General features: G+C 33.2%; 1 protein-coding gene across 14 annotated transcripts in view; it reads left to right on the plus strand.

Moving 5' to 3' along the window:
• LOC132704655 (neurobeachin) overlaps positions 1-25665 on the plus strand; it is a 121220-nt gene that overhangs the window by 29594 nt on the left and 65961 nt on the right. The window lies entirely within an intron of this gene.

Here is a 25665-nt window from a genome sequence, read left to right on the forward strand (position 1 = left end):
TAGCTTTGCGCACAATGTTTGACTTGTTTCGTTCTTTTTCATCTTCTTTTTTTTTGTTTCATTGGCTGCTTAATTTATATATAGGATTTTCGAAAACGGTTTAGAATGAAATGTAAGACATTCACAATTATGGCATATGGCCCTAATAATAAATAATCTAGAAAGATTTTGTCCATTTTTTGTCAGCTCTACGCGAACAACGCCTTGTGATTTCTAAGGTCTTTTAATATCTTCCTAGGTATCCTCATCTTCTACGGTTTTGGAAAAATTAAAATTATCTACTGCTCCAAATGAACCAGAAATACCAATTTTTCTCTGCATTGTTTGGGTCGTATTCATAGTCATTCCTCAGGCCTTGACGACTTAGAAACTTTAGAATGGAGGTGCATTTATCAAATTTTTAATGATATCAAATTCTAATGCCTTCGTTGTCCAACGCTTCAAGTATCGATTATGAATTCCACCCGTAATGGCCCATGCATCATGCATACTTCAACCATGTGCCTTTAAATGCGCCACAAACTTTTGTTTATAGTTATTATTATACACCATCGAATAGACCAATCTATAATATCTCGCATCTTTTTCTATTAATGTTGTATTACACTTTATTGTTTATACATATTGCTATTGTCAATTCTAACGGAATCATGAATGTTTCCCTCTTTAAACACCACCCATAATAAAAGCATCCAGAAACAATAACAATAACAAACACACTTAATAACTGCCAGGATGAGCTAGCTGAATAAAAATCGACTCCTCGCTGTCTTCAGAATCAGAAGTAAATTCTAAGATATCTTCATCGTCATTGTTGTCGTCTTCATCGGTCCTAATTTCAAGTGCCGCAATATCTGAGTCGTCACATATCTGTATTGTCTTCCAAGATTCCGCTTTTAATAAATCCTTCCTTTGATCCAACTTGAACCACAATATATTGATGATCTTCAGTAGCTTTTTTAGGGCTTATAGACATGCACATTCTGGCAGTCATTTCTTAACAAAACATGCTAAAAATCTCTAAACATCTCCTAAATTTGGTTTTTGTTATATTCCCTTAAGAGATTAATTCTTTTGTGGACGATTTACCTCACAAATCCATGACTTATTTTTGTATTATTTGATTTCTTCCACTTAAAACCAATACTTTTTACGTATTTTACGTATTTGTCTCTTAACTGTTTAAGCAAAATAATTTAATTAATTTAATAGTAATTTTTGTTTTTATCTCTTTTTACTTTTGAGACATTTTGGAGGTAAGGATTCATCGCTCGTTATTCCCCTTTTCATGTTTTATGGCTAAGTTGTGTTGCATTTGAAGCTCAAATTAAAAAGAGCCAAGATATTCGAAAGCTGTGATTGCTTATTATATATTTGCGGCAGTTTGCAAAAGTTTTTAAGGAATCACAAAAATCAATGTCAATATTGATGAATATATCCTGAACACATAACGAAAATCGGCGTTGACTATTACAAAGAAACGACAATGATTTTGTTCAATTTTCTTTTTGTCATTTGACATTTATTAAACAAAAATAGCCCAAAATAACGTTATTTCAAAAACATAATGCGCCAACGATACCTAAGTATTACCGTTTCTGACATATGTCAAATTTTATATCAAAAGTGACGTTCGCAATTCTAAAATCAACCTTTTTGATATTATAGGAATAAATAAATACCAAAAACTTAAAAATTTGAATGGAAAAATCGTTAAAGGTGATTTTTTTTTGTATTTTTTTCTCCATTATTTAATTTTTTCAGAAAAACGTTTTATAGACTACACATAATTTATTTTTGTGTTAGAATAACCATGAGAATAAAAAATGACTAAGTTAGGTGGCATAAAACTGTGAAACATTGATTTCCAAACTCACAGCAAACCAAAATAGTGACGTTTCTGTAGTGTGCAATTGTTTTTTCGTCACGTATTTTTACATGAGAAAGACGTTACGTCGCTGAAATTTTGAAATTCCCCCTTTTTTAAAATGTGAAATTCGATAAAATGATAAAAATAGGGTGTTAATGTTACTTTTCGATCACCCTGGATTTATTTATTTTTAAAATATCAACACAGACCACTAAAAAGCAGATCTCCGGTTATAAGGACATCAACCTCCATTATTAAGCAAAGGCTTTCAGTCGGAGAAATCGATAAATATATTTAGACTTGCGGACGTCACTTTTGAGAGAAATTTCCCGATATGACTTAAGATGTAGGACAATGTATTATTTTAATTAATCTAAACAACTTTTGCTCTCTTAGGTTTTTTTCGATAGTTTTAACAGATTTTTAGAAAATATATCATAATAAGCGGGCCATCCTATACATATTAGATTTGTGACAAAAAATAATGGAACCTTTCCGTGTATGGAAACTATCGCTGTGATCTGGGAAAGTGAAATAAAAATTAATAAAAGAAAATAGGTTGTTCCCGTAGGTATACAAACGAAATCCGGCTTAAATATTTCAAAAGACAGACACCGCGGCTGATATTTTCGCCTGTTTGAACTAAAAAGGATGAAGGCATACTACAATACCTACAGCAATATCATCTTTTAGCCCATCCGCTTAGATATCTTCTTGCGATTAAAATTCCGTGGCCGTTGTGAAATGTTTTTCTTCTCGTTATTCATTAGCGATTAGTACTAGGTATTGGAACTAATATTTTTCTTTTTTATTTCAGGTAAGTGCTTTATTTCCGGAGTGGCGGTTTGCAGTGTCGGGCAAGTACTTTTGATTAATTATTTTGATAAACGGTTCATTTAAATGCTGATTATTCGACACCACTACATTCAGCTTTTTTTTTCATTTATTTTAAAGAAGTTGCTAAACGGTATACCACTAATAATTTAAAAACATATAGTAATATTTATTTGATATGACGAAATCTCAACCGGCTGTGACCCCCTACGTTTTTTTTCCAGAGACCATATTCACTTGATGTACAGTTATGGCCCATAAATAATTCATACATTTTTAAATGAATAATTACGCTGGCGGCCTGGAAATTTTTATATTTTTCCGTAATCGTTGAACGATACGAGATTTAAATAAACAAGGCGCTCACGTACGGCGTGTAAACATATTCGTGAGACAACAACACGAATAAAAATTAGAATGCTCGAGAGCCGTACATCAAATACCGAATAAGCTTTATGATATTATGAGCCGAAGATTATGTTCCGCCTCATTGTGGCCGAAACCTTGGAATTTTAATCGACAATTAGTTTTATTGATTAAATTTCCATTCCAAAACGCGCAATTATTAGTTTCTGGATGACGTAATGCGTTAGTGGTGATTATTTTGATTATTACGCGATTAGAAGAAACTTTTTCCGGTACACTCAAGTCGAGAATCGTAAACCAGTGTCACTATTCCCGAATTTTAGTGAAAAGAAATATTGCGGACAAATAGCTAAAAGTGGGGTGTTTCCCAAAATGCAGTTATTCTTGAAAAATTTCTGTTAGAAAATGATGAAAATTTTTTCACTCTACGGAGAATGTTGATCACTAATGATAGAATAGGTAATAGCCAAGATTATAACCTACATTTTTTTGTCATTCGTACTTATTCACGATTTTGACTACTGATTTAATATTTAACCAAAAATGGCAATAACAATTTAGGGCTTTAACCAACTTCTGGAGCTTTTGAAGGAGATCCCTTTTTCATTTTCCTCATAGGAAAATAATTCAGCTATTTACAGTTCCTTCCGTGTATTCATTTTATTACAGTTTGAACAGGTACGATAATAATATACGTAATGGCGGCACTAGTTATTGGACCACTATTTCTCACTATTGGTCAAGACAATTAAAATCATAAAATATTATGGATTTTTCCAATTTTCTATTTTTAGGGAATAGAAACTTAAAATCTCTCTATTTTTTCTTTTTTCACGAATACAGGAGAGAATTTTTCCATTAGCCACCTGGTCCTGATATAGCGAGATGTGATAGAGTAGCAGGCCATCAAAATACTAGAACAAAATTAGCTTATGACTTTGAGTCAATAATAAGGTACAACTGTCTATGGATTCGGCCGGGGAATAATAGAACTCAAGACCGAAATATTAATACATCATGTTATTTGAGTTTTTTAAATATTTTCTTTTTCGAGTTTTAATAATGAGAGCAATTCGAAAGCAGATGGATTTGTCGATCATGGCGCCACCTGGTGTTGATGAGGGAGGTTCTAGACCTAAATCAGTAACATATTAATTAATATTTCAATATTACTAAATATATTGTTTTGTGGATGTGTTAGTTTATCAAATCTAAAACATTATTTTACAAGGAAATATGTCCTATAAACAGCAATAATTAAATACTTATATCTCTATAACAGTGTGCATAATAGATTGTCCTCAGCACATTATGCTTTTGAGAAAAATATGGTCCGTCATCTCTTCTATATGTCACTTATACTCTTCTCATTTCGATAAGCACAAATTTTTGAAAAAGTAATCTTAAAAAAACAAATTTAACGTCACATCGAGAAAATTTACGTCAAACAAAACAACAAAGAAACTAATATAAGAATGAATTTACACACGGGACGTAAAAAAGGCGCCTGTTGTCCGATTGCCGGCGAAAATATCTTGGTATAATACGACCAAAAATATAGTGCATTTATTGCTTGAACGTTTTAAGTATTTTACAGTACCTTAACCGCAGACCTTCGCAGGACCGTGGTAAAACCCATCCCAACAGATGTTTATTCTGCATTAAGCAGGTCTTCCCTGAGATGGATCGTAGACACTTGAAATTTTTATTTGAAAAGTAAATGGACCGTTTTAAATATGATGAAGCATTGATGCTGCGGGGTATTTTCGAGTATTTTTGACACCAGGTGATGTGTTATCGTTCTTAAGAGTTTAATCTTCCAGTAAGTACGTATTTCTGTACTTCATTTTGAACCTTTGACCCTGCGAGGCTTTTAATCTATTTATTTTACAGGTAAGTTTGAAAATAATCTGTCTTATGTGCCTGATTTTTAAAGTGACTGACACTTTATTATTATTGTATTTAATATTTGGTATATTAATAATGATGCTATGTAGATATGTAATGACATAGAAAGTAATAAATTGTTACTTTGTACTAATTTTTTTATGTACATGTTTCAAGAATTGCCCGGCGAAAAAGATTGAAAACATACTTATATCCCGCTTGTTAGTGTAGGTTGATACATTCCTAGGACGGTCCTAGATTAGTTATGGCTAAATGTCTGCTCGGCAGTGTGTTCTATAAAGGGCTGCGGTTTTTTAGTAATAAACAGTAGGCAAAGTTAATCACGGGGTCGGTTGTAAAAGCACTATATTTCTGGTCGAAGTATAGGTATATGGTATGTATAACGAAGTGTACCTTCTGTGGCCGGTCGCTGTGGGATCTGCCGGCCAGGCAAGATTTATTTACCATCTCGGAATAATAGTCCGATATTATTTTATGTTTGCGCGGGACGCCGGAGGCGAAAGGGCCTTGTTTATATCTGCCTTCATTACTTTGTCGGGTTACAGGTTGTCTGCGCCGCGAAGCAAATCAAACGGTCAATTAAAACGCGGAGAAACGTCTATGGACGAACATTCAATTTGAAACTGAAATTTGGGCAAAAATGCGGGCGATACTGTAAAATTTGTCGCTGTCTTGGTCCTGGTATTGTTCATTGATTCCATATAATTTACTGTGTGGCAAATGGCAGAAATACTTGTCGCAACAACTGTAATCATCTGTAATATTCAAATACTTCTTTTTTGCTTGAAGATTTAATGTGATCGTGGCATATTTTGAAAATATATTTGTTTATATGTCAGCGTCCACGTTTTTTGTTGAGTTCATTGGTAAAGGAATAGTCTATTATCTATAAATTCAATAGTTCAGATTTATTCTCTACATAGTTAACATTCAATGCTTTTCATTAATTTTGGTTAGTCGTTTGTCAAGAGCGTTCGAAAATATGTAATTTTTTCAAAACTTTAAGAAGATGCCGTGTCTCAATATATATGTCCCTGTAGTAGCAAAAGGCTAATAAATTAACATATATGATTGTTGCTATCCCATCAGTATCTGTTAAATAATTCCGCTTATAGTATTGTTTGATTCTTTAACCCTCTCTTTTGCATTTTTCTACTCTTCTGTCTCAAAAAATCATATATTTCAGAATTAATATATCATAAACAAAATTTGAAAAATATGAAATAAAAACTAGCTACTTGTGCTAATAATTTAAAACGAATTGAAGATTCGAACTTATATTTTACTCATTATCTCAAATTTAATTTCAATTTTTCCGGAAAATTCATCATAGTTTACAAAGCAAATTATCACCACGTACATCATGATCAAAATTATGGGCGTGTTCGCCCCGAGGCACCTGACAAAGTAAAATTGTTGTGGCGTAAACGTGGGGGCGTATCGAATTATAACGAATCCGTTCGAAAAAAAGTTTTGATGGTTGATTTACAAACATAAACACAACACGAACGCGTGCGTGACATTGAGGTTTCCGACGATCCGGTCAAGCCGACCGACTGGCCATAGCGTTTGAGAAATGGCGTTGTTAATTTAAATAACTGTATAATAAATGCATCGCCGCGGTATTTGCATAATTGCATTTTTCGCAATTTATCACGTTATTTACGACTACCAACTTGCTAATACCACGTTTACATTGGAGTAATACCGAGAACCGCGGAGCTCTAACCAATCGGCCCTTGTATAACAGGGTTTTCCAGAAAACCAATTGTTATACTGCGTGTCATCGGATATACTTGACAAACCATAACTTCTATAGACTACATTTGGTGCATCAAAACGAGATTTGGTTTGGGCAATTGGTAAAAGGATGAGAGTTTTCTGATTTTTCTACATTTTGGCCTCTTCTGGTTTCAATTTTTCAGAATGTACACCGTGTGCCAAATAAAACGATCTACTGTACGATCTGGAAACTCATAAGAGATACAAAAAAAAGTTTCACGCAAATATATAAAATATTATAATTTTGTTGATACGGGGTATCCCAAAAGTGTTCCCCCGACATGAACTTTGTTATTTTGTATATTTCGACATTTTTTGAATCCTTGGTTAAAATAAAGGTCACTTTCTTAAGAAATACCTATTCGAATTTTGCATAGTTTGGGCAGAAATTGAGTTTATGTGTTTTTTTCATATTTTGACTGCCCCATATAAAATTGTGACGCTACTGACCCAGGTATTACAACGAAAATGTAACCATAGACTAAGGAGATGATGCACTACTCAATCAGTTTCACAGATGCGCCTCAGCTTATACAGGGTGTCCCAAATAGGTAGTGCCGTTTTGGCGAATTCTATCAACAAAATATCAAGATTTTCAAATGGAACAACCCTATACTTTTAATCCCCTCTATTTTTATTCAGATATCAATTCCGGAGAAAAAATAAGGTAAATTTTACTCACTTTTTGAGATATTCGCTGTTTAAGATAACACCCGTATAAATTCTTGTTGAATTTAAAGCTGCGCACATTAGGTCAATTGTTGGGAATATTAGGTATTTACCATCAAGTCAGATAATTAACTATTATATATTTCTTCAAAAATGAATACTGAAGTTTTATTAAATCTGTTAAAGTGTATAGAGTCGATTTTCCACGTCTTAAGGGACACCCTGTATTGTTAGCAATAGGTATTATTTGTATTATTTGTATATCTTTAAAAGATGTCTTTGCTATTTAAAAAATACCTAATATTGCCAACAAGTGACCTAATGTGGGCAGTTTTATATTCAAAATATACCTATTTGGGACACCCTGTATAAGCTGAGGCGCATCTGTCAAACTGATTGAGTAGTGCATCGCCTCCTTAGTTTATGGGTGTATTGCAATATCTAGATCAGTAGCGTCACAACACAATTTTATATGGGGCAATCAAAATATGAAAAAAAAACCACATAAGTTCAATTCCTGCCTAAACTATACAAAATTAGAATAGGAATTTCTTAAGAAAGTGACATTTATTTTAACCAATGATTCTAAAATTGTCGAGATATAGAGGGTGTGACATTTAAAATAATAAAGTTGATGTCGTGGGGGGGGGCACTTTTGGGACACCCTGTATATTCCCTATTATTATTTTAAGGGCGTTGTATATTTTAGGGGCTGCAAGGAGAAGGTTCCTCTACATAGAAGTTGATTTTACTGTTTTAATGTAGATTTTGTTAATATTTAGTACCTTCGCTTCAGTGAACAATTCTTTAGAAGAATATAGTTCGTAAATTTTGCATTTTGTATTCTGGATTAAAATGTGCCGTTTTCAAATGTTTATACGACTACTAGTTTTTTTTAGTCACTTTTAAATATTGAGGTTAGTAAAATTAAATTTTGACCTCTAACTGTACTTTCTTAAATGGCTGTGGACAAGTCTTTCCGAAAAGAGGTTTTTTTGAGAAATGTAACCATACTAATTTATATGATTTATATGGATCATTTTAAAGAAAATTTACGCTGGTATAATTTTAAGATTAGCAGTTTCGATTTTTGCCAATGACTGATCCGGCAGAGGGAAATTCGGCAAGGAGTTATGTGTCTTGATACCCTCAGTCATACGTCATTGTACAGTTCGTTACGTATAAATGAATCGGTGAATAAATCTGTTTCGTTCAAATGTATGTAATTATAGCGCTACAACCCCGGAGTAGCGAAATATAATAGAGATGTCAAGTCGTTTATACACTCCCCGTTATATCGAGGCGACCACATGTTGCAGTTGGGATGTAATTAGAAGTTATCGGATCGTGAACGATTCTTCTCGTGCATGTCCTGATGTATCTATCGAATTAAGTCGGCGGTCCCCTGCCTTTCCAGTTAAAAGTTTCAAGATGAAATGGCAGTGGACATCGGGGAAATGAAAATGCGCGCGGTATTCTTTTGCTCACGCGAAAAAGTTGATGGAAGTCGCTAGCGTGAGGTAACCATCTATCCGGGTAAGCTTAACCCAGCGTGACGCACTAGTGACGCGTAAAATAACGTCGAGGGTGGCACCACGTGACTTGACGCATCATCTTAATCTAAGCGCACAATTTTCTGGGTTGTTAACTTGCGATATTGCACTTCTGCGTTTAAGGAGCCGCCCTATTGAAAGTGTCTTCCCAGCTTCTCAACATTTTATGCAAGAATAAAACAGTACCTATATTATAGTTATTTCATACCCAAATAGAGCTTTCGAAACTAGAACTTGCCGAGTGTGCAAGACTCGCAATATATAACGATGGGAAAGATGCGCAGCAGTCAGTGAGTTGAAAATGTTTGTGTTATACTCTTATAAATTTGTAATTCGAAAATAAAGTTATTTTTTAAAAAAGGACAACTACGGTATAGTTAGTTAATTGGCGCAGTCGGAACGGATTTTCGGGAATCTATACTTAGGAACGTATTCGATTTGTTTCGTTTCAGTCGAATTAACCGGGAAAAAAGAACTGTTGTGACACTAGTAGATCTGTTTGAAACAGTGTGGAGTTTTTCCGAACATCGAAAATCTTCCAATATATCTAAGATCTGTGGATTACAGTCAGCTAGTCAATCAACGGTGGATAGGACCAGCATCGCCTATCTTCGCAAGGACCAGACATTTCACAGGATCCAAATCGCCTCCAGAAGTCGAATCCTTATAAAGATGCATGACCAGAGTTGACGTATTGATTGAGTGGATTTCGTCAAATCCAAATGCACGAAGACAAGTTTAGCACTGAACAAGGTCATTTCGAATATACTCACATACCTTTGGGTTTAATGGAGCGCCAGCCGCCTTTCAAAGGGTAATGGATAACATTCTTCGTAGAATACAAATCGAAAAGTGTCTTGTCTACCTAGACGAGATTATAGTGCTTTCAGTATCACTACAAGAACATCTAGAGAGATTAAAAAGCGTCTACCCGCAAACTACAAAACAAATTCAAGGTTATCTAGAACTTCTCGGATACTATCGCCGTTTTATTAAGGATTTTGCCAAATTAACGAAACCGTTAACGAAGTGTCTGAAGAAGGGTGGAAAAATATATCATAATCAAGAATTTGTAGAATGTTTCTAAACTTGCAAAAATTTAGTAGTTAAACGAACCGATTATCAAATACCCGAATTTTGAAAAGCCGTTCAATTTAGCCAGGGATGCGAGCAACGTTGCCCTTGGGGTCGCTCTCTCACAGGGACCAATAGGAGAAGATATGCCAATCGCGTATGCATCCATAACCCTCAACGTTTCTGAGAGGAACTACTCGGCGATAGAAAAAGAACTATTGGCAATTGTTTGGACCACCAAGTATTTCCTCCCCTACATATATGGCAGAAGCATTAACCTTAACCACAAACCATTAAAATGGCTTTTTTCTTTAAACGAGCCGAATTCAAAATTACTAAGATGGCGTATTAAACTAGACAAATATGACTATAATATAATTTATGAAAAGGGAAAATCGAATACTAATGCCGACGCCCTATCCCGAATTGAATTACTCACCAAGGGGACAGGATCTGCATTAAAGGAATATATAGACCAGTTTAATCAAGAACTCCAACAGGGAATGGCAAATAAAGTTATATTTTTTAAAAATCGGCAACCACGGTCTAGTTAGTTAATTTACTGGAGGTTTTTGAAAAATTCTGTTCTCGATAGAGGGTTTTTCCGGTAACTTTTTACAATAGATATAGAAAATGTTTTTAAGTTTCCGACTATTTTGAAACTTATCCCCGATTCGACGGTGAAGTTGAATTTGTTTTTTTTTTTGGGAGAAAATTTTACAAGAAAATATATACTTCATTTTTTATTATATTAAAACAATTCCACTTTAATACCGTCGTTGGTAACCAAAAAGAAAATTTTTTGCAAAAAATACGCAGGTTGGCACATCAAGAAGTGCTTTTGTTTTATTGGTTGCACATTGATAGCGCGATTTTTTTTCCAAAGTATTACCGATTTTGCTGTAAATTACATAGATATATTCAAGAAAATATATACTTATTAATAATTTTTTACCAATTAATACCAGACTTTAATAATAAATTTAGTTTTCGCAGATACTCGCTTTAGCGTTAACTTTTCCTTGCCACTAAGAATAAGTCTCTTTTTACTTATATTACCTAAACGTTTTTAGTAACAAAAGGTAATGCCCGCAGAGATGGTCCGAGGGATGATATGGCCATTTTTTGTCTGTTTTATACATGTTTAAAAAATATTTAACAGACATTAATAAAAATTTTGATAGTAATTGTTGTTATTCCATGGTTCTTCGAAATTAGGTTGACGTACCAGAAGTTTCGTAATTGCACTGAACTTTCCCGATATTAAGTGGCATATCTCTCACAGATTTTTGGTAAAGAAAGAAATAAACAATTGAAAACGAAAGCGTCACCAAAAGACGGTAATATTTTACATGATGGACCACATGGGTTTCGTAAAGAATTAAATGCTTTGGTATACAACTGGGTATCAAACACTACAAAAGCTGAACTGAGGTGGCTTTTACTTGATGAAAATCCATTTATCAAAATAAATAAGAACTAAAAGTTCAGATTTTCACGAAATTATATATTAGGACATGACAATTGTTTCGACAACACCGTGTCTTTATCAAATGTCTTTTTGATAAAGACACGGTGTTGTCGAAACAATTGTCATGTCCTAATATATAATTTCGTGAAAATCTGAACTTTTAGTTGTTATTTATTTTCACGACAGAAGCCATGAAAATGAAAATACATGTGTCGCAAAATATCGTCAATAAAAACAGTTTAGGTAATAAAATTAATGCATGGGCCCACTAACTCATAATATACAGGATAGTTGATTACTGACCTCTGGATTTTAATCTTTTACTATTTATAAATAAGTTGGACCAATTCTGAACTTTTTGTTAGTTAGTTTTTTCCTCCAGCGAGCATCGTTATATCATGTAAAAATTTATAACTTATGCCACAAATTTGAAATATTTGAAGGCGTCATTTTAGTGAAGGTAGCTCTAACCAAAACTCGGTTGTGAGCAAATATATTGTCGCCATGACCGAAAAATATTATGTTTCACTACGTCCAGAACCGGGAAAATAATGTCGTAGGTGAGAGAGCATGTGTCGAGTATAAAGTTTTGTGCCATCATAAAAGCGAGCTGGATAAATGGCCGCAAACAAACAATTTAAACGGGTTGTAATCGGAGACGAACCGTGTTATCGGTAAAAACAATCAAAAGAGTATAAAAGAGCTTGAACGGGAGAAAGAGCCCCGACCGAAAACCTTTTATGCGTATATTTTTACATCCGATGGAATTTTTGGGGTCCAGATAGGAAGATGAAAATAAAAGAAAAACGCTTGGCTTGTTTATTTAAGAATATACCCACTCCGCGAAGGACGGTTGAATCGGCATTATTTTAAAGCGACGGATGCAATTTATATATTTTAACCGTAAAAGGGTGTCTCTGTTAACATTTAAAATTAATTATCCATGGTCTAATAAATCATTCGAAACGCTATGGCCGGGGAAACTAATTGCGGGAATATCGTTAATACCGGCTAAAGTGCTGTTTAGGAAATCTTAAATAATTAATAAAGCACCTTATCCGCACCGTACAGACATCACATTATAATGAAAAATGTTACAGCAGCAAATCAAAAAGTCTCTGATATGTAATATCTGAATCTAGCTAGCGGTTCAAAAAATTTGTGTACACTTGTCAGCAAATGTGCCACAGTATATATATACAACGGAATATGACTTCATCCTTATATTCTTATTCGATTTATGGATATAAAAAGTCCCTAAATTTCGTATATTAAATGTATTTTACTGTTATTAAAAACCTATTTAATATAAAGAGACAATATATTTTGTTAATCTTGTGTAAATATCAAATATTATGATACAATTCTCCGTTTAAATTCAGCTACTAATGTATTATATTGTATATCTAATAAATAAATGACAATTCTAAATGGTTAATTTCAGTTTTTTAATTTAAGTTACTGTAAATTTACGTTTGCCAAATAGAAATGGGTCTCAGAGAGGACAGACACACAAAGCAGGAAGTAATACGGTAGGCTCAAGTCAAACTAAATAACCAAAACTAAAAATTTTTGCTAAGATTTGTGCACAAATGTGACGCTTTTTAAATAAACCAAAAATAAGAATCACCTTATTTATACTTTCTGTATACATGTATGTACACCGTGTGTCAAATAAAACGATCCACTATACGATATGGTAACCCATAGGAGATACGAAAGAAAGTTTCTTCGACTCTCCTGAAGATTTAAAATATTATAATTTTGTTGATGCAGGGTGTCCCAAAAGTATTCCCCCGACATTAACTTTGTTCTTTTGTATATTTCGACATTTTTTGAATCCTTGGTTAAAATAAAGGTCACTTGCTTAAGAAATTCCTATTCGAATTTTGCATAGTTTAGGCAGAAATTGAGGTTATGTAATTTTTTTTCATATTTCGAATGCCCCATATAAAATTATGTTGTGACGCTGATCTTAACTTTTTACCACGACTAAGGAGATGATGTATTACTCAATCAGTTTGATAGATGCGCCTCAGCTTATACCCAAATAGGCGAATTTAATTAACAAAATCTCAAGATATTCTTGTTGAATTTAAAGCTGCCCACATTAGGTCACTTGTTGGCAATATTAGGTATTTTTTAAATAGCAAGGACATGATACTACTTGTTTTGAAGATGTACCATTATTACGTGGAAAATCGACTCTATACTACACAGTTTAACAGAATTAATAAAACTTGAGAATTCATATTTAAAGAAACATTTAACAGTTAATTATTTAGCTTGATTGAAAATACCTAATATAACCAGCTTTAAATTCAACAAGAATTTATACGGGTATTATGTTAAACCGCGAATATCTCAAAAAGCAAGTAAAATTTAAATATAAGATAAATTACAAACTCACCTTATTTTTTGTCCTACAATTAATATCTGAATAAAAATATAGCCAAAACGGCACCACCTATTTGGGACACCCTGTATAAGCTGACGCGCATCTGTCAAACTGATTAGTCTCCTTAGTCTGCGGTTAAATTTTCGTTGTAATACTTGGATCAGTAGCATCACAACACAATTTTATATGGGGTCATCAAAATATGAAAAAAACCCATAACCTCAATTTCATAAGAAAGTGAACTTTATCCTATAGGTTTCCAGATCGGATAGTTGCATATGTTGTTTTATTTGGCACACGGTCCATAATATAATGTCCGCCACATATGACAATTTTTTACTACTGCTACTAGCTCTTTTCAAGTAGAATTTTGCGTCGCGATATTGATCACGTGACTTATATCAAAAATATATATTTTTTGGTTTTGGGCAAATATGCATTGCAATGCAATACAAATCAGAAATTTCGTATCCGTATTTCATGCATTCAAATGGAGTTATATAGCTAGTAGGCAAACGCATTGGTCGTTTATTTTTAATGGATTTAGGGAGGAGTTTGATCTACGGTCGCTGTCACCGGCTGAAACTCGAGGACTGTATCAATCAATCCCAAAATAGTCCGCAGTCAGCCTTAAAATTACACTTAAAACATCGCATAACTGTAAAAATAAATGGTTAACGTCCATGTCGAATACGCTACTTTGTTGGCTATACGTTTGCGCGTGTTTTCTTCTGCGGAAAAATAAATCAAAGAACTCTTTTGAAAAACACGCATTTCTCAAATAATCCCCCGTGTTCATTACTCGATATGTTTGCGGCGACTTGTTTTGATAATTAACCGGTAAATTAATATCAATATTTGGCAACCAAGTTGAAGTTGAAGAATTTTTATTTGGTGGCGTTACAATACAAAGAATTGTTTCCAATGTTAATTTGAAACAATTTTTAAATATAAGTACCTGCATAACAGATAGGTAATAGCCTAGCTTTGATAAACTCGCAGTCTATAAATATTTATTTGTTTTCTGTTATTTTTAATAATTTACAAATTGATACAATCATACAAAGAAACCAAATATAAAAAGCAATATATAGCTGAATAGATTTTTCATATATTTGATATAAAAAATACTAAAATCACAGCAGAAGTCAGCGGATTTGATCCACAGAATTGCATCGAAGTTTCAGTTTTGAATATGATACAGGTTTTAATAGTGCTTGCCGTCATGAACTCTGGACTTGACCAACTATAAAAGGTTCTTTCCAGGCGCGTTTTTGAGGTGGTTTTGAAAGAGGATACATATATTAAAAAACTAATTGAATAGACTTTTCCGTTAGTGTCTTTAATGGAATAAAGTTCCTGGTCAAAAAGGTCAATTCTTTTTTCTTCAAGTTGTGTTTACGAAGCGAATTGGATTAGTTCTAAAATGTCTGATTTTACCGGATCCATAAAATATATCAATAAATACCACATAAAATGATTTTGATTGGATCGGATCACGTATTAATATATGCCCGCCTTTAGAAACAAGAGCTCTACGGCTTAGAAATAATCAAAGCAGTTTATTCTTCTTTTTTCAAGGTTTTAGCGACTGTCTTTTAAAGTGTCGCCGGGGGTTTGTTTTTTTTATATTACTTGTTGGGAACTTTTGATATTTCTAGTGGTCAATAGAATCCGATTGGTGTCAACGTGGTCACAATTTCTCAATCAAAGTGACATTCAGTTATCAATCAATTTTATCAATTTATAAATTTTAAACATTAGTAAAGGCGATATTATTATTATATTATTTTTTACTCCTTACTCTACGCCAAAATATCCGATTATGCGGCGTCAGCCTCTTTAGTCACCTGCTTGGAAGTAATAAGAAGTTACATCATACTTCACTCAGTGAATGATTTGTAAAAATATAACCAAAGAAGAACGTTGAAGTTGACAAAATGTCAGAAATTCGTGCATACCAAAATACTACACTTAATTCTAACAGAAACAGTGATCTGTGAGACAATTTCCCGAAGTCCTTTTCATAGTGCTTCATTTAAGATTTTGCCACAGATAGGAATATCCGAGTTCGCATGTCAGACGTCTCACCTGCGCAGCCCAGTTATTTTTAATTTCTATAGTATTACCCAATAATTATTAGGGATTAAAACACTACCTTTGGAGGTAGTTTTGAAAACCTGTAGAATGCTCTCCAGGAGACAAGTTTTGATTTAGAGAACATGTTAAGGGTAGCACCTGTGCACTGCTGGGCTTTGATACTAGGTTCGGCAATTTGCCTAAAAAACGAAGAAGAGAAACTAAGACCCAAATGTGTATATATGATTAACTTTTTCAACAGGGGGAAAAAACACCTTTCGGGAGCATTTGGACCACCCCACCGAACGCAAATGATTATGGTCTTTGGGATATTAACCACTGTTCAACTGAATGTGTTTTTCAACAATTTTTGAATTGCACTTAACGTCGTTCTCAGAGTAACTCGGCATAACTTGGTCATGAGCATTTCGTGTAGCTACGAGAGTTCGTTCATGACATTACTCCCGAGTATTTTGATTTAACTACCATCTGCTGACCGTTTAGGATTACACGTTAACAAAATGGATAGGCATAAAGAGGAATGTTTAGACGAAATTAATTTCCCGCAGGGTTATCAATTGACAGTGCGCATATAAATTTTTTGTTCGTTTTTCGACGTTACAAATTCATTAAGGAATGTTCTGAGTGCCTCGACTGCGTCGCCCTCGCGGGGGTCGTTGTTTCACCGGACCCCCCCGGAATCCTGTCAGGCAACAAGGGATCGAGGGCAGGTCTGACGCGGCGGGGGTCGGGCGCCACTTCATACACGCCACTGCACAGAAGCCCGACCGATCCAAGGATCATAAGAATAGAACCTTTAGACCTTTTATAGTTTATTAATTTTTACCTCGACCGATTTGTTTATTTTAGTAATTATTTACGGGTCCCCCTCCCCTACCCGTCCCCGGATAAAATAGGTCTTTACGTGTGCATTTTTATTATTCGGGTTGGACCGAATAATTAATTACCCATCGTTTAATTATTACGATTTGGCGGCATTAATCACCCGCTCGCGGTCAGCACTTTAGGCACTTATTTTATGGATACCGCGTATCGGGCCCCCCCTCCCCTTTGATATGTTAGACTGAAAGTATATTAAAGCGTGATTTATGAACGAGGTTGCAGATTTAAACAACATTGCCCCGAAAATTTGACAATAGACATCCATTCAGCCGTTCTAAGCAGCTTTTTGATACGGCTCGTCAGCGACCTATGCTCGTTTTTTAATTTAATTTCCGATGAAATTAGATTAATAATAATGTAGAACTCTTAAGGACCCGACCAACCCGACTTCACTCGTTTACTGACAATTTCTCTGATATTTTCTGCGGGCTCCAAGTCTCTTCTTCTTTTTTCTCTGACTGCCTCTAATCCCTGACTCGGGCTAATCAGTCGTTCCTGCAACAATCAATTTTAAAGTTTGACATTTAATACATACGAGATCAGTTTTAAATATGTGGAAATTAATTAAATAATGTAAATTACTTACACAAATCATACGGCGAATTTTATAATTCACGTCATCATAATACCTGCTTAAAGATAGCACTCAGAAATAATAAATTTATTAATTAATTTTAATTAATTTCATTAATTCACATAGCTTTAGCATTAAAGTTGTAAACATAACATCAGCAGTAAATCCATACGCTTACTAATAATAATGTTTATAGAGTAATAGTTCATAACGGTTTCGTCAATTACACTGTTCAATCATTCAAAACCATTCACACATACCGCGGGCAAATTTAATTTCAAAAAATACGAGTTAAATGTACAAAAATGCTTAAAAAAGAGTAAAAGAGTTTATTTTTTACCTATAGGTTTTTATTGGGAATCTATTTGAGAAATATTTTAAATATAAATTACAGTTGCTTACAATACACCTCAATTTTTTCGAGAATTAAGTATCATCTTCATCGCCCGTTATTTGTTAAATGCCAGCGCATTGATTTAACAAATCTTATTCTGATTTATATAGGATCACATGTTGCTGTATGGCGGATAAGTTATGGGGCACCCTGCATAATTAAAGAGCATATATATATATATATATATATATATATATATATATATATATATATATATATATATATATATATATATATATATATATATATATATATATATATATATATATATATATATATATATATATATATATATATATATATATATATATATATATATATATATATATATATATATATATATATATATATATAATATTAGATGTATTAAAATAATATATATTACCGAATATCAATAAATCATTAATTAGTTGTTGCCTTTATAATAATAATATTGATATCTTGACAGACTTGAAAATTTCTTTGTTCGCTTATACTGATTGATATTAATTTTTTTTTATATTTTTCAACCACCGCTGTAAAACGATTATATATTCGTTGACGTTCTTTTATCAGATTATTTCAATGTAGATGATGTTTCGAAGTGTTTTTTTATTTTCTATAATTATATAATATAATAATATATAATTATTAGGCTCACGTTCCTCACCTTACAATAAGAAAAAAATTTCGTATAAACTTTTTGAAAACGCTTTGTTATCTTAAAATAATCACCTGAAATTTGCTGTACATATTATGTATCATGACATAACACTTTTCAGGGTGACGCATTTTTTAAGGTCGAAATATAACAGTACTTCACCTTCTGATTTGTAGCAAAGCGTAACACCACTTTTAAAATGAGGGTGAGAGAGGATAAAGACAGTGAATTATCAAATTTATTTGAACTTTGCGATATAACTTTAATTATCCCTGTCATTGCAAAACAGGGGCGTTCCACGAAAAAGTTTGGGTGAACTAAATGGTGTAAGACCTTCAAAATGTACCACCCTGTAGATACTGGAAAACATTGTACTACTTCAAATATTGTGTTTTTGATATGTAACAAGTATACCTACCAAATTTCAGCTTATTAAACAAAAAAATCTTTAGCTGCCTGCACATAGGAATTCATGTTTATATGGTTGTTTCTTATTTCAAACTGAGGAACATGCCTCTAAATTTGGAGCCGTGTACGATAATTCTATGAAAAAACTTTTATTTATACCTTACTAAACATAATTATTCCTGCAGTCCAGATAATATTTTTACAACGTTTTCTCAACGGAAATGTTGGTGAATCGATACCCACTTAAAAACACTTAACTCGAGATCAGGTGGCAGTTACGATCTTCTGTGAAGTACACGACTCTCAAGTGGAAGACGCTATGTAGAGAGTGCGGCACCCGGCTTTGAGAAAAATCGGTCAATGAGTGTCGCTGTTAAAAAGGGCCTCAGCTGCCGCTCTAGTATGAGCCACTTAACGTTTCAATTTTCCACAAGATTATTACGTTTCCGCTTATATTGACATGATTTACGTTGCTGATCAATAAAAGTGCCTCATTAACTCAAATCGCATCAAATTAAAGCTGTATAAGAAACAATTACGGTTTAATTATAGAGTGGAACGATTTTATTTTGTGTAATACCTACGATACAATTCATTAGATCCTGCATAAAACTACTATTTTAGATTACTAGAAGACACGTGTAAATACATTTCACTAATTAAAAAAATATTTCATTGATACCTTTTTTTATATAGAAATAACGAAAAATGTTTCGCACTCTAGGTTAAACCGATTTTAATGAAGATCGAAGGAAGACGGAAAATGTACACAATTGACGGTTAACTTCGGCACCGATGCTGCTGCTTGCAGTAGTACTTGGCAACGAGAAAACCTTTGGCAATTATGAAAACAGTGTATCATTTTGTGTATCTTTCTTTGATATCTGTATATTAAAATCACTGTACTGCAGCCCAGGTTAAAGTGGGCGTGTTGTTGCCATATTATTCTGTCATGATTGTATTAAACTCAGAGTTGGGAATACTATGATCTCACTTAAAAAGTCATAAAAAGTTGGGTATTATTAATGATAATATAAAGAACACATTAATTTATGTCTAAAGAACGCATTTTGAATGTTAAAATCATTCATTGTCTCAAAATACATCGTTTTATGTGAAACTTTGATTTTATCATATTTTAATTTTGCTGGATACAGAAAGTTCAAAATTGGGGTGTGCTGCGGAGGCAGAGGTTTCCATAGGTTTGAATAATGGAGATGACATTCCATAATTCATCGGCGTGATCGGCATTCAATATGTCTCGATTATAAAATAAATAAATTATATGAAAAACTAACATATCTTACGGATTGAACTGAGGTGGCTTTTACTTGATGAAAATCCATTTATCAAAATAAATAAGAACTAAAAGTTCAGATTTTCACGAAATTATATATTTTGACATGGCAATTGTTTCGACAACACAGTGTCTTTATCAAAAAACATTTGATAAAGACAATTGTCATGTCAAAATATATAATTTCTTGAAAATCTGAACTATTAGTTCTTATTTATCTTACGGATGTTCATAACATAAATTATATATATATATATATATATATATATATATATATATATATATATATATATATATATATATATATATATATATATATATATATATATATATATATATATATATATATATATATATATATATATATATATATATATATATATATATATATATATATATATATATATATATATTCTCACGTATTGATTCACGGATGGAAAAATGAGATGACACTATATTCCGGGATATCATCCGTTCGCTCGTTGAACTCCGACTGGAATCCTGCATCCGACTGGAATCCTGCAAATCTTGCATCCGACTGGAATCCTGCAGACGTTTCGCCAAAATCTCACTTGGCATCTTCAATGCTCGCGCTCCGAAAACACTTCGAACACTCGGATGCAAGATTTGCAGGATTCCAGTCGGAGTTCAACGAGCGAACGGATGATATCCCGGAATATAGTGTCATCATATATATATATATATATATATATATATATATATATATATATATATATATATATATATATATATATATATATATATATATATATATATATATATATATATATATATATATATATATATATATATATATATATATATATATATATATATATATATATAACTATTCCTTACACAAAAAAGAGTTTTTTAAAAAGTAAGTTATTTTTCGTATAAGTATAATATAAATGATTTTAATATATCCATTAGTTTTACAATGAAGCGTAAATTTATGATATTATTATATGTGGGTTAGTGAATGATCGTTCACGAATGTTCATAACAAAACATCGTCTCTTCTCTTACTTTCAAAGTACTTCCCGTCTCTGTCTTTTTTCCCTATTTCTAATTCCTGTGTGTCTGGTGAGCCATTAAAGTTAATTTTTTCGGCTTAGTTGGCTTCAACAGCATCTTCCTTCGGAAGTAAGCTGCGTAAGGGCCCAGTATTCTTTCTATTTGCTCTGGCTAGTTTGGAATAATCAAGCAAATTTTATGATTTACGGTGATTTTTTATTCTTAAGAGTTTTTGAAAAATGCCTGCCACAATTCAAATAAGTATAAATAGTTGGTATATATGCTAGGTTTGTAAAAGTTAGCGGAACGCTTAAATGTTTCCAAAACTGCCAAACCTGGATGTTTTTGAACATGCAGATGTCAGAATTCAAAAATGCCGGCAGAAATATTGTCAGAGTTACCACTCTTATCTTAGGTATCAGTGAAAGGTTACCGGAATTGTAAATATCATGGCGAAATCTGATAACATTGCGCTTAGAATTTTTGAATTCTGTATGTTCAGGCATAAAATTTTATCCTTTCAGCTTGGGCAGTTTTGGAGCGATTTAAGCGTGCCGAAAAAGCGGTTTTGCCGCAGCTCAGTAATTAATAGAAAAATCAGGGCATTCTATGTAAAATAACTAAATTATGGCGTGTAACGTAAATATGGTACATCTGACAACACTGCTGTTAGCATTTTTGAATTCTGCCTGTTCACAAAAATTTTTTTTACTTACTCGGTATATGAATTTTGTGCTGGACTTTGGAACAACATAATATTATAATTAGCAATTACGCAAGTAATTACAAATTTGAGACGTCGCCAACTCAGCGTATAATTGATAAATTAAAAACGTAATTTGAAATAAATATCCATCGATTTACGGTGCATTTATAGTTTTTCTCCTTTGTCAGTAACTAATGCCAGCAATTACACCTAAAAGTATTAATTACAGGCTCGCTGACTAATGGCCATAGAAACATTTTAATTGTACCCGTCTCTAATGTTTCGAAAAAGCTAGATAGATTACAAGCGTTAGCTTTTCACACCTGTGGCGCATTAAACGCCTCAACATGAAGTCGAACATCTGCCAAAACAAATACAAAAAATTGTCATACGATCATGTGGGCACAGTAAAAACATTTTCTCCAAATCAATTTTCCGTTAAGTCGCTATTTGTATTAATTTCCCGCATGCTTTTCTAATTTATCGAGCACTTTCGAACTCAAATGTGCGCAGGATACGGTTTTTTATATAAACATTCAACGGAATTTACTTGTTACGTTGAAATGTTGCCGAAGGTGTTGTAACAGAACCACTTAACAAAAATATTAACGCCCAAAGTTTTTCATTTACTCGGATCAGTGCTACCACTTACTATTAATGGATACGCTATACCTATTACGCAGGAACTGGGTTTTTAGTTTTGCGCTGTCCACAAAAACCCTTTAGCACGTGGATGTTGTAGAGTGCAAACCATCTAAGAAGATGCCACAGCATTTATACCTGACAAAGTTTGCAACAACATTCTTCTCTCTCTTACAGAGGAATCAATGATTACGACAAAAAATAAAATGTTAAACTGAAAACTTGAAACAATTACGAAAATTCTTAATATTACACGTTAACTAGTAATGAATTAAAAGGGAATAGTATATTATGCAACAAATTTTTTAAACGACACTTTAGTCACGATTTTGTTTATAAGCAACAGTAGAGCGCAGGCGAGCGAGTGTCTAATAGACGTGTCATTGAGAAAGTTTATACTATATTTTTGTACGACCATTTGCTTTTTTGTGAGGTTTTGCAAAACAGCACGAATACACTTACTGAGTAATTTGTGACTGGCAAAACTGACAAACTTCATTCTTGCTACCAAAAACATCCGATCGCTCTCAATTCCAGCCTAAAATACTCGGAATGCTCGAAGTGACTAATGACAAAATTTAATGAAGACATTTTAAGATGACACTGTGTACGCCTGATCAGTGCACAATTGCGTATTTAGAGAGTAGAGAAAGTATTGCTTTGTGCTAGTGTAAAAAGTCAATCTTTTTTGCGCTAGTGGCAAAAGTAAGTATTTTTGGTTAGTATCAGTTCGCAGTAGATAAATTACAGAAATTATTAAAATTTTGATTTGTATTTATTGCGCGTTTTCTTTTCGGCAAGCACTGGTTCATCTGAACTCGTTTTTGGTAGATGTAATTAAAATGAAAATACATTCCATGGCGGTGCTTGCGGTGCTAATATACAGAATTTGTAATATAATACCTATCCGAAAAAACAAAAACAGCACATCTACAGGTTTTACTAGCTAGTTAGCATCGCAAATGTGCAAAAAACTCTTTTCTGATTTTTTCGGATAGGTATTTTTGTACCCAGACTATAAAAATCATGGAAAAAATATTTGCATTTTTTAAAAAGCTAGTTTCATTTCGAAACCAAATGAAAAGATCGAATAGAATACTGGAGGAAAACAAGAAATGAAAGAAAATGGTATAAAAAGGATAAGCACTACGAAAGAAATGGATATATGCAATTGTAGAGAAATATGGAGAACCGAAAGCAATTGGCGTGATTAACTAAGTAAAACAGGAGTTCGAATTAAGGCAAAGAGAAATAAAGGGAAAAAATTAAAGGGAGGGGATGATTAACACTTTGAAATAGTTTGGTTATATGTATATGTATTCGTAATAAAAAGCTCCAAATCTAGGAGATAATAATGATATATTTTTTAATAAAATAAAAGTATGTAAAATACTTACCTGTCAAATTTATAAACTAATTATCTGCAAAAAGGACAGAATGTCCATTTGGGACAGCAATGGCAAGTCATTCATGTACACCACTAACAGAACTGGTCCTAAAATCGATCCTTCTTGCACCCGATGGTTTATTGCTGATAATATTGCTATTGGTCTGGGAATCAAGCATTTATTAGTATAGTGATTGGGGTTAATATACACTCAAGAGTGACTTTGAACATTTTGCTATTCATGCTATAATAGTCAAGACAATTGGAATTATTCAGTTTTAAAAGTGCTGATTTTATTTATTAAATTCAGTGTCATCTGTCAAGAAAAATGAAAAAGAAGGTTTTGTTAGTTTATTTAAATAATCCATGGGATTTCCAATTTAATTTATAATTTTTTCTGCTATTTCAACAAAATATGCGTTATACTCATCACAAGGTATTGGTATGTATGCATCTGTTTGTATTTTTTCTTGATGTTACTTATGCGATGTACAATACAATATCCCCACAGCATTCAGATTAGCTTTTTTAGTTATCATGGTTCTGTAGTTTCTGCGTTCAATTTTGTAGTTAGTCCAGTCTACTTCGCATTTGCTTGTTCTATATTTTTGTTTTCATTTTTAAAGAGTCGTTATACCACACGAGCCCGGTTTTGTTGCTAGAAATGGAAAGCACAGTTCAATGGTTTCTGAGAACCTCTCCGAAATGTCATCGTTACTTAATTGGTCATCATGGAAATATTCCTAAATTGTTGCTCCAATTTTCTCAGTAAGGCGCTTAAGCCGTGCTTTTTTTTACAATTAGCACAGATGTCTAGTAATATTTGACTTGAATTGAAAATATAAGGAACAATGGTCCGAGATGTTAGTGTCTCCCGACGAAAATAGATCTGTACCCATATTTGCCGGGATGTTATCAAGACACGATTCAGAAATTGAAGTAATACGGGGTTGGGTGCGTCATTATTTGTTTAATCCCATACATTTCTAAACTGTTACGTAAGCAGCATATCTCCTTAGAATTGTGCATGAAATCAATCTTAAAGTCCACCAAAATTGCAACTCCACCATGTTTACGAGTACTTCTACTGGTTTGGTTGTTTTGTTTTTAAATAGGAATCAGTCGTAGATAGCACAAATAAAGCTTTTGTTCAAAATACGGTGTTTTTAACTAAATTTTGATACAAATTACCCAGTACTTATTTTTTTTTTAATATTTTACACGAAAGATTTAGAACTACACTTTGCGATTATTCCTTATACATACTAGCGTCCGGATTTCTTCAAACTGCCCGCGCCTCTCAGACCACCACAGTGACAAATTAATTCCCGGTTAATTCGAAGCATGAATGAACGCGGGGAGAGTCGAAATTTATACCCGCTTATTTGTCTCGCATACGCGCGTCTCAATCCCGCGTGCCTCCGAAAACTTTGAAAAAAAAAACCGATGCGGAGTGCTTCATACCGATCCGGTCAATAATGAAGTAATATATGGTTTAAAAATCGCCTTATAAATAATTAACAACGCGTATAGGCGTGCCTTATATACTCGTAGACCCGCTCATAAAACACGGGGCGAAAGATAAAATGCCCGGATAAATTAATAAGCCGCCGTGGGTACGATCCTATAATATGCGATCGGAAAAACGGATCGCATTCTGCATTTCGTCGGGTATTAATCAAATTTACAAATT

The sequence above is a fragment of the Cylas formicarius genome, unplaced genomic scaffold, assembly GCF_029955315.1.
Source record: "Cylas formicarius isolate icCylForm1 unplaced genomic scaffold, icCylForm1.1 PGA_scaffold_7__23_contigs__length_41026272, whole genome shotgun sequence".
Taxonomy (NCBI): domain Eukaryota; kingdom Metazoa; phylum Arthropoda; class Insecta; order Coleoptera; family Brentidae; genus Cylas; species Cylas formicarius.